Below are 12078 nucleotides of genomic sequence, written 5' to 3'. Positions count from 1 at the left end.
ACTAGGGAGACAAGGATAGTCCCTGTAACTGACTAAGACCTGCAATCAGGTCAATATTTTGCCTGTGCACACCTAAAGATTCACATCTTTCAAAAGAAGGAAAGAGAAATACCTCTCCTCATCCCAGCTTTTTGGCTAAAAGGAAAACACTGTACCATCCAAGGAAGCAATATGACATGTTCTCCTCTGGTTGACTTCAGCGCTCAGTTGCATATCCAGCAAACAACCATGTGTACTTGCAGAACGTGCACTTCCAACATAACTAATATGACAGCAGATGAAGCAAAGGAACAAGTTCAGATGATCAGGGGAATGCTGCTGGAAACTGCACGGCTAAAAATGCCTGGTCTTTCTGCACTCTGATGTTCTGCTTATTTATTTGTCTTTACTAACCACTGTGGTGGAGGAGTGAAGGCAGATGCTCAAACTACACTAAAAATCCTCTCTTCACCCTCAAAAACATCTGGTTTGTATGCTGCAAGAACTTATTTATTTATTTATTTACTTTAAAATAGACAGGATATTGAACCAGCATGAGGAGTGGGAAAATGAGATGCAACCAAGTACTTCAAGCTAAATCCCATGAGATGGACACAGTGAAGTGCTGCAGTCTGTACAAAGCCCATATTTATTTACCCTCTACCTCCTCAGCCTCCAACAGGAAAGGCAGAGGATGGCAACCCTGTGCTGAGAGGCATTAGAGAGATGATTAGAGTCTTTTGTGTAAGCAGATGCTGTAATTTTTGTATCAACAGCAATTTACAATGTTAAATTAGTCTCAGATATGCCATGAGAAAAACACAGAAACATGAGGATGAGAAGCCCTTCTCAGTATTCCCTCCTGAAACTGAAGGATAGCATGGTGCTGCTAATGCCAAGGTCGTGGGTTCAATCCCCGTATGGGCTATGCTGGGGGTTGGACTAGATGATCTCCAGAGGTCCCTTCCGACCTTACCATTCTATGATTCTATGATTGGGCATAGACTCTACCATAGGCTAAAACAAGAGGGACCTCTCCCTGCACTCTTCTGGGACTTCTGGGAACAAGAAATATACTTTGGAGATAGGAAAGCTCACTGGTTTATCTAATTCATCTCCATATTAATACAGAACTACACAAACCTTTACTATATTCTCCAAGGTGAATTTCCTTGGCTGGAATGTGTGTGGAACTATTTGTCATTTGTGTGTATTTGTATTATTCCTATAAAATAATTTGCTATAGCATGGCCAAAAGGCTATTAAATCAATTTTCAGGGTTTTGAGAGCTTTTTCCATTCGAGGTAGGAGAAATCTGCAATCTCCTCAACACCACCAAAAATAAGATGTAGAAACCCTAGCTTGTACATCTATAAAACAGACACCCCAAAGACCTCTTCTGAAAGTCTCTCCCTTAGCTTCTCTGAGGCTTAGTTTCTCTGTGTGGGTTGTTTGTTATGTTAACAATCTTTCAGCTGCATAGGAGTACGGCATACGCATGTCCCATTCCTGTGACATGGGGTGTTCCCACCAGGTCAGGGCAGGTTGCAGGTGGGGCCCTCATACTCATGGTTCCCTGGTGACAACAAATGTTTGCACCTGAGACATGGTGATGATGGATTTGACTTTGTTTGATGTCATGACATCAGGAAAGAGGAAATCCTCACCTCATCCCTTTTCCCCCTTCTCTTATTTTCCTCTCTCTCTCCTGCTTGCAAAACAAACCAGTCTGCAAAAGGTCTATAAAAACTACTCTCTTTCTGCTGGTGGCAAGCAATGGAATAACATAACAAATGGATAAAGCAGATAGTGAATACAATGTACTGATTTGTTTATATTCAGGTATCCCTGACATCAGTGGCAATGCTCCCCTTAAATGTCTGTGGCAGCAATGTGGATTTCAGCTAGTGGGGCAAACTTACTCTTTGCTCCACTCTACAGACAGTAAACTTAGGAGTGAGGAAGAGCAATATCTTTCAAAAGTGAGAAGCCTTATGAAAAAAGTACAACAGGCTTTACCAAAAATGACTGCTATTCCATGAAGAACATGATGGAATATTTCACCTCAGTGGTAGTAATGTTAAGCAGAACTGACCAGACATACTCCAACAAAATCATTTTCCTCAGAACTTGCTGTTTTAGTCAGATACAAATATTTTAAATAAACATTTTTATTTTCAATAAGTGAAAGTTTCCCCATTACTTTGGGACAACAGTTTCTAGTCATTAGTCTCAAATTATTTTTCAGAATTAAAATTCATTTTCAAAGCCAGATATATTTCTGACAAATCAAGCATGCTAAAATTATGAGTCAGGAATTTGTAGCCCTAAAATTTAATCTTGAGAGACTTAAAAGAGTGAGATCAAATACAAAAATTTTTCTTAATTAGTTCAGTTTTGAGCTTTTAGTTTGCAGTATAGAATGGGGTCAAGTTGTGTTACACATTTCTCTGCAACCAGAACAGAAGAATGTTATCTAAATGAACTAAAGACAAAATTTCATATGACTGTGGGAGCTAAAGAAAGACACTGATAATCTTGACACATGAAAAAAAAATGAGACTATTCAATTCCACTGAAATAAGATTCAGGGAGCTCTGCAAGAGTGCACAAATGCAAAAGCAAGCACTCCTCCAAGCCAGAGACAGTGATGCTGATTCGGCCTGCGCCCAACTCTTACCTCACTCACACAACCATGCGACGGCTTCCTGTGCCCGAGCCACAGGACAGGCTCCGTTCCCAAGAACCTTCTGAGGGGAACAAAGTCTGATGCCTCATGGTGTTATGCACAATATGCAAATAACAGGAGTCTCTCTTGCAATGTGCCAAGTGGATATATTCTTCATACTATTGTTGCCTGTGAAAAGTACAAGCTGATACTTCCAGCCAATCAGTTTTGTTTCATATTAATAAAACAAAAAAACTATAGAGAACAATATTAATACCTCTTAGGGAAAAAGGAGAGCATCCTTTACTTTAAACAGAGCTCATTATCTTTACTATGGGATTTAGGAAAATTTGATCCATCTGGATGCCTGTCTATCTCTTAAAAATCATAGTGGATAAATATGCAGCTGTTTCAGCACATGGAAAGAGACTTTCATTGGTGCAAGATCTGGCCTTATTCTGATTCATTAGTGCTTTCCTGGAAGGACTGTTAGATTATGAAACAACTTTCGAAGTACTGCCTTGCTATTGATCTATGTCACCACTTCACAAAGCGCTTAATTTAGGTGAGATCAGAACTGAAGTATGGGATTCCAACAGACAGGTAAGCCAGAATACAGGTATGGAGTACCGCTGGCAAAACACAAGGCTGCCTTTAAAAGATATTGGTGCTAGGCCAAAGGAGCAATCTCTGCCACATAAGCCAGTCTGATCAGTTTAAAGCAGCAGCAGATTCTCACAACTCATAGGGTCAAGAACTACCACTCCTAGGCAGTATGCCCAGAAACAGACCCAGAGAAAACAGCTGCCTTCAACTCTTTGCCTCCCGGCTGCTGTTCTTCCTACTTCATCTGTTATAGTCATTGCATATGCCCTGCTTAAGATTACTCGTAGTGACATTTAAATGTTAGCTGAGACTCTTAAGTAGGCATGGGCTCTACTGTGCTGGACTCTGCACATACACATAGCAAGAGAGGGATCCAAATCTAAAGAGCTTTCCATCTTCACAGATAAGCCCACCACGCTGAGTGAGGAAGAAAAGCAGTACACAAAAAGAAATAGGCTGATAAACAGGGCAGAAGGAACATTAGGGACCAAAGCATTCCCTAAGGTGAACCAGCAGGGCTGTATGCGGCAGGAACTCAGATCCATTCCCTGCCCTGATGCATACTCTGCAAACGACCAAGGGACGGTCCCTTGGGGCCTGCAACCGTTCAGATCCTGAGGCCTCCTGTTCCCATTGCAGCACTGGACTGAGCTGCTGTGTGCTGCCTTGATGGTCCTCAAGCAGACAGTGGACATCTTTACAAACACTTAGGCCTAGCAGCCTGGCTGGCCAGAGTTCAGGCAGAGATTGCCCTGAGATCTCTGCCCAGGCAGAGATCGACCACCTTCCTGCTACAGGTCTGAAATCCTCTCTGGAAGGGCAGGACTAGGGTGATTTCAGGAATAGAGTTACTCTGGAAAGGACAGCCTGAGTCCTACAAGCTTCATAAACTGTTGCTAAAATCTTAAACTTATCCTTCAAAAGCTGGTTGTTTTTTTGCAATTGAAACCACCTGAACCTCTTCACCAAGAGGAGAAGGTGAGTAAGTCAGAGGGAGGGAGAAGCCCTCATTACCCTGAATCTCAACTCAGGCACAAACCACAAAAAATATTAAGCCATTGGGCTTAAAGGCAACACATCCCAATGTAAATATTGATATTTTGCAGTACATAAAGTAGCTATTGAGAGATGGATAGCAAAGAGAACAAATTCAGAGGCCAGGTAAATTAACAGACATTGAATGGGCCTGATTTAACCCTCCCTTACATTGTTACAAGCTCTCTTCATTTCATGGGACTAGCTCCTAATTCATATCAAATATAGCAGAATCAAAACAGAGTTCTAAGCCTGAACTAATGTTCTAGCTGTCTCACAGGCTATATCCTCAACAGGTGTACACCAGTAAAACCCCACAAAAGCAAGGGGTAAAATTTCCAGCTGGTGTAAATCAGCAGGACAGCGCTGACATCATTGCTGATTTACATTGAAATAGAGGACCTGTGCATGCATACTTCAAATTCCTGATGCTTCCCTTTTGCTAAAATGGAATCTGTTGAGTCGCAGGACCTTGGAGGACAGAGATAGAGGAAAGTATTTTAAGCTCCCCTTTTGTTCTGATGCATTGTACAAAAGTGTCTCTGTTTGTTTGATTGGTCTCTGAGGACTTTCTCTTTTTACTTTTTTTCTTTCTTTTTTCATAGCAGGCAAATGTTGGGGGAAGGGATATGTAATTAAAGCATTAAAACGTCACGTAGCAATTAAAAAATAAAGAGCCGCTGTGCTGCTTGACAGTATTTTTCCACATATTCAAGCCAGGCAATCACAGGCATATCCAAGTCTGACCTTTGAAAAAACAGAATCCCCCTCGTCTCCTGTACTGCCTGCAGCCCTACTAGAAAAACCAACAAAAAAAATAAAGCAAAGTCAAACAAAGAACGTGCGACCACCTGTGTATATCACTACAGATATCCATCACTCTGAATGCAAAGACATGCATCTTTTTGTTGTGACAAATTTGAGAGGAAGGAAGAAAAATATTTTATTAACTTAGTAATGTGGAGTTTCCACTGCTAATGTAGAACAAGATAATACAGAACGAACAGCAGCCCATTGTTTGGGAGCAGAATGGAGCCCTGTATGGAAGCCCTGCTGGATTCTATATGTCACGGACGGGAGGGAAGAACGACAGCCTGCATTTGGGGGGGGGGGGCGTCTTTTTCTTAGCCTTGCGTACAGGTCAGTGAGCCACACACAAACACACGCATGCAAGCACAGGCTCACACACATGTGCACCACAGCACAGACTTTCAGGGCTGTGAGGCAGCCTATGAAAGCTGAAAGTTTATTGAAGGCCAACACAAAGCTAACAACGTTTTCATACATTGGCTAACAAAAAACAGGGATCAGGGAGACTACGTTTGGTGCCAAGATATTTGTTTTAATATTAACAAGGGCTGAATTCAGGCAATAAAAGACAAGGAGGAAAACAATATCTTCTAAAAGTGCTGAAAGCCAAGCAGTTTAATAAGTTTTAAACAACATATGTGTTTAAATGAGACTTTTTTTTAGAATAAGAAAGAAAATCCACGAGTATCAAGCAAAAACAAATGGTTACCAACATAAAAATTTCTGCAAATTTGCTTAATTAATTTTTATGTCCTACAGATCTTTCACACTTGAGATGATAGTATTTGCTTGGATTAATTTTAGTACAACAACACAGATCCTCCAAGAGTATCAGGCTACATTCTGACAGAGGACAGGGTCAGATTGCCTAGTAAATGTCCTTTTTAATATTACTGAGGATCTGGACCTGTGAGACTAATCCGCTGCCTAGTTAAGTCAAAAACTACATATATCCTTAGGACTACTCCCCAGGCTCTTTTGGGGCAATATCAGCCTTAAAGTCTTAGGGCTTTAAGATAGACCCACGATGGATGACCCACCAAAGGATTAAATCGAACTACATCAATAATAGATGCAGAGGTTGATAAGGATGGTAAGAGGTATGATATGATGACCATCAGAGAAGGGAATAGATCAGGGGACTCTTCAGGCTGGAAAAGATATGACTGAGGATAGACATGCTAGAAGTCTGTATAATCATGAATAATGTAGAGAAGGCAAATAGCGAATAAGTATTGTCTTTGCTTTATGGCATAAAAATTGGAAGCCTCTCAATGAAATTACAAGTCTATAGATCTAAAATATGTCAAGGAAATGCCTTTTTACATAATACCTAATTCAGCTGAGAAACAGACTGCTGTAGGAGCTTATGGAGATCAGGAGCATTAATGAGTCTGAAAAAAGGATATACATATTAATGGAAGATACATATCAGCTAATAAATGTGATAGCCTGGATGCAATCTTTCACTCAGAAAGCCCTTAAATTCCTGATGACTGGAAGTTGTGATGATCTAAAAGGTAAGGTTTATCTCATGTTTGCTCTTCTTTTTACATTCTTAAAATCAAAACTTATGCCTCTGTACCTCACGAATCTAGTGATTAGGAAGAGAAGTAGCAGCTATTCTCTCCATTACTCTCCTGATTCTAACCCCACAGAAGTGAATCTGATACCAACATATAACTCCAGTGAGTTAGCTGTGACTAATATGAAAATGGGAAAAGCAAATTCAAGCTTTGCATTTTGCTTTCTCATGCTCTCCCAAATTTATTTTTCAAAGCTAAGGCCTTTGGAAATATATCAAATGAGCTAGAACTGGTTGTTTGAAGAGGTATCAAAAAAAGTATAAAGAATGGCTCTCATTTTGCCCAAAATGGTTATATATGAACTTCAGAAAGTCCTGTTATCGTAATCCAAACAAAAATTCAAGAAATTTTCAGGCAGGCAAATGCACAATCACACAGTAAGCTTCTTATTCTGAGGCTGCTCTGTTGATTTTGCGCACATTATAATACTACAAATTATGGAAAACTGCAAGAAAACTTGGAAGTCGTGAATTCAATGCTATGTTCCAAATGTTATTTTAATTTGGTCAGTTTTTTCAGCAAGCTGAAGAGCAGTTCAAATTAAGATTTGAACCGATATGACCTGTACCCCTAAATTTATTTGAAGTCCCATAGTTTGTACTGTATCTGGCATGCACTCAAACTCTATCAGTTCTGGTTTACCATCTAACTTGAAATATACAGTTTCAGATTCCCAAACGACTCAAATCTTCATAGCAACACAGTTTACAGTAGTTAAGGATCTGGTCAGCAGATAACCAGAGGTTGCTCTTCTTCCTTTCTTCCTTCCTTTTCTGCTCCCTGCTCAAAGGTAGATAAACAGATAAGTAGACAAACACTTGGAAAGGTACTGCCAGTCTTCTCAATGTTTTAATGCTTTGCTTTAATCTAAAATTCGATTACAAAACTATGTAATTTCTATCTTCTTACATGAATGTGACAGCTGGAAACTACCGAAGTACTGACAGATGTCTAAATGCCTTTGAAAATAAATGCCCTAGGAAAATTCCAGGGATTAAATGGAATGTATTCGAATTACATTCTTAGATTAGTCTGAGTTCAACAACCTTTTATTTCTAAAGTTATCTTATAAAGAAAATGGAAATATCTAGGACATGTTAGAAGTGAAGCCAGATCATCTGCCACAGCTGACATGCCACTAGGCAACTGAAAAATGTGTAAAAGGACATGACTGAAAGAGGCAGTCCACTGAATATGACATAGAAAGAAAAAACGCTGGGGTCTACCAACATATGAGCAGCAATCTAGCGTAAAGGGAAATAACAAGGTCTTTTTTCTGCCTATCTGATTATATAGTAAGAATCAGGTTTATATTCTATGGAATATCTCTCTGCATTCAGAAAAAATGGAGTTCCACATGGGAATTGATTTAGCAAAAGCTACTGCATTTAAATTTATTTTATTCAGAAATAATTCCATGTAGACAAATTTTAGGTTGTAAGTTTTACATTGCCCTTTTTTGCATGTTTTTACCGCTCTTGGCACAAGGCAGGCCTGGTCTGTGACAGATACATGGATATCCTAATGCAGTAAATGAACATTAATTCAGTGCATTTCCTTCCCTTTGTTTTTTTGAGCTACAACCATTGTTCTTCATTTTCTGGCCTAAGCTGTTGTATAGTGTCATTGTTGTGTTGCACTTGATCCTAAGTCAGAAGTGGTTTCCAATTTTGAGGAGTTCTGAAAATTATCAATGTAAGTTAATGATTTTATCTGCCATACGTAAACAGGATCTAGCAGCAAAATACAGATACAGAGTTAAAAACGTCTCTGTTATGTGGTCTAATTTTATTTTTACATGTCCTCCAGATTCCAGATGTCTTAAGAACTAAGTGATAAATGGCAACAGGCAACAATGGAGTAACTTACAGAAGAAGACAGTAGGACACAAGGATAAATTCTACTTCTGCAGGGACTTTCAAGAGAAGTCCATGAGTAATGACTTCCTTCCTTCCCTTTCACACGCAAACCTACACAAGGTCCAAATGAAATTATACTTACCCCATATTTTTCCTGTGCTGGGGGAACTAGACCATAGGTTTCTAGGGCATACAAGATCACTTAAGTTGTAGAAAGTCATGGCACGCAACAGGAGTGTGTATGTTAATTGGAAAATCTGAGTGCAGTAGTGTATGTCACTACAACCTCTCGCTGTGTACTCCATTCCTTCAAGGTTTACTAGACCCCACACAGAATTTGATGAAGATAGTGTTTGAAAAAAACTGGGTCTTTCAGCTCAGGTCGAAGGCTCTTAGAATTTTTTAATACCAAATTCTTGAGTTCAGTCGCTCTTGCTACCAACAGCTATCACCAGAATTGCAGTGTTACACGTGTTCCTCTCAGACAATGTAGATCCATTTTGCCTCATTTTTCAGATTAAATGGTTTTGACAGTCTTGTCACAGTTATGGTCTTCTTTCCTATTCCCTTCCTTTACAGCTAAAGATATGGTGAATGTATTAGACAACCGATCTGTGGCATTATTTAACATTTTTATCCTCTTCATGATACTCAGGCACAGGTAGACTAAGTTGCAGGAAAATGTCATTATGGAATGTTTTTCTCATCTTTTTTTTTTTCCCAAGCACAAGAAACAACTATGTCTTTTTCAGTGCCATCCTCTTTTCCTTTAGAGTAATAGAAAAAAAAAGGAAGTAAAAAAAGAGAAAAATACAGACTCTAAAAAGAAAGTATGTCACCTTAGAAATGTGTTGGCCCTTTGAACAAATTGGCAGCCTTGCATACTTAAACATGCAGTACTTAGAGAACAAATAGCAAAATAGTTCCACAGCTCTACGGATGGAGTTTTGTTAAAACTGAGAGTCATCTTGCTTTAGTATCTAGCAACGTAATCATTTTCAGTAACATCGAGAAGCAGCAGTTGCACTCCGCTAAGTAGTGGTTTGCTGTTCAAAACTGATTGTTTCCCAGCAGACTGATCACCCCATCCTTCATTTTAATCCCAAACATGTAGAAGTTGCTGACTCTACAGGTAGGAAATTTAGAAGGAAGAAAAGGAAAGACTTCTGAACAGCATAGAACTGACCTGCTCGAACTCACCACCCCAAAAGGTAACAGAGAGAGATTAATTGTGGCTCGTACTAATGAAGGACTTGGACCACTTTATGGCCCTTCACGCGCTGAGCTGTGCTAGGCAGAGATAACGACTGCAGTAATGAACCATGCTTCAGGCCATAAACTTCTGTCTGTGGGGTGCATCTGCCATGGAATTTCTTGCCAAAATGGGACCCTTTCTCTCTCTCCCTGTCACACCTCATAAAGTTTTGAACAATTATCCATCAACTGTCACCCAGTTCTTTCTCTAACAGTGGGCATCAGTCCCTGCCAGAAACACAGGGCCCGATTTCTTCAGACTGTGTGGCTTCTCCAGTTCGAGACTTTCCAGCGCAGCACTGACAAAGACAATGCACCGGCGAGTCTGGTGGAGGTTGCAGAAAAGCTGCTCCCAGAACACACTTGAAGGCTGAACACAGTTGGCAGCACATGTAACCTTTGAAACAAACATACCACAGTCTCATAAAAGGTTACATCATATTTTCCAGTATAATAGTCTCCAAAATGTTTGTCACTGTTACCCAGCAGAATTTCTCACCGCCCCACCCTTCCCATCCAAGTTTTCACTGGAAACACAACAAAGGTGATGTAGCTACACAAACCAGCTACAGATCCATTTATCATTGTCTTAATGGACCACCAATGGTCCATAAACTCTGGAATCACTGGCCTAAAGCGTCACAGAAAATCTAGGAAATACCAGCTAAACTATCATCTGTGGATTTAAACTATGAGAATAATAGTTTTGGCAAATCTCACTTTTTTTTTCTGTCCATAAATTATCTACCAACTAACTGTGACTTAGATTAGCTTATTTATCATTCACAATTGCTGGACAAATAGAATCCACATGTCTCTATGCTTTGTTAGGGTAAAACATTTTGATCCTAATTTCTCAGCTAATGTTGTGAACTGGAACCATCACTGTGTCATTTTGAGAAGGTAAAGTTTCTGTTTCAGTCAGAGCTTTGTGCTGCTGGTCAGTCCTTGACAGTTTTACAGGAAAATCTGTCCATAGTTATTTTCCATCTTTTTCCGTAGGGAAACAGAGGCAGAATGTTGTGATGTGAAGACTGTTTGCCTGCTGAACTGATGAATAATTTGACCATTAAATGACTTACTGGGAATCAATGTCAGACTGAAATTACTGTATATAAGATCCTCTTGGTTTTCAATTCCATGCTTACATATCTAGGATAATTACCTTGCAATTGCTCATTTTTAAAATTAGGACTTGTGGCCATAATTCCGTGTTCCACTAGCAACTAATTAGATATCACACCTGCACAAAAAGATTGTTTTCTGCTTAAGATAGTTGTTATAATAAAGCTGAAAGATATTGTCATTATTTAGAGGGCAGCAAATTACAAGCTTTCCTGGTTTTGTTTAGTTTTGCTTTAACAGTCCTAGTACTCTGTGTATTATGCCTACTCCCACTGCAGCATCTCAGTATATTCTGGAAATATCTTGAATGCTTAACTGTACTCTCACATTAACGGAAATCTGAGTACCATTCACTTATAACTGTGTTCCATATGCCAGATTTCTGCTCTTGTGCTTAGGAATGCTAGGGTCATTGCCCCACTGCATCTATGATAAAACTCAATGCCTTAAATGGGGCTAGGATTTAATCCTTAGCAAGGAACTGAGAAATAAGTGCCAGGAAAAAGAGAAAAAGGATTCTAGCAAATGGAAAAGTATTCAATATGATAGTTCCTAGTCCTGTTTTATTAACTCTTTCTGGGTCTGTGATAAGATGTTGCAGTCTTGGCTCAAGTTACTTTTCATTACAATATTCCATTCCTTACCTGTTTTGGTACAAGTAAACAGCCCAGCAAACAGAAAATCAAAGGCCATTTAGTCATAAAAAATATTTCAAAAATCCTGTAATATGTGAACATATAAAAATTGTTGACTTTAGCAGAATATGGCCCTGTGAATTTTCCAAATGTTTTTTATGGCTCTGGATGAAAAAAAATAAAGTTTTGAGATTGTTTTATAATGTATTTTTGGTTTTTTGTTTTCTTTAAATATAATTCTGGCAGAAAATGGAAATATGTGAGACCAGAAGGTTTTCAGTATTTATTTAAATGACTAGGGTATTATTAAAAGCTCTGGTGATACAGGATCGCAATATGACTGTTTAGTCACTTGAATTTTGATTAGATGATAAACACTTTTATGAAATATCCTAAGTTGTTCTTGGAGTTGTATCATCATTTTTTTGTTTAAGTTTTATTCTTTAACCTCTTGGCTGACAATAGCTGCAAAGAGTTGGGAATGAGCCTGAGAAGAGCCAATATCAGGTTGTAAATCAAAA

Source organism: Rhea americana, unplaced genomic scaffold (assembly GCF_003343005.1).
Source record: "Rhea americana isolate MKP2758 unplaced genomic scaffold, rheAme1 scaffold_93, whole genome shotgun sequence".
Taxonomy (NCBI): Eukaryota; Metazoa; Chordata; class Aves; order Rheiformes; family Rheidae; genus Rhea; species Rhea americana.
The sequence above is the reverse complement of the archived record's forward strand: the minus strand, read 5'-3'. Positions refer to the sequence as shown.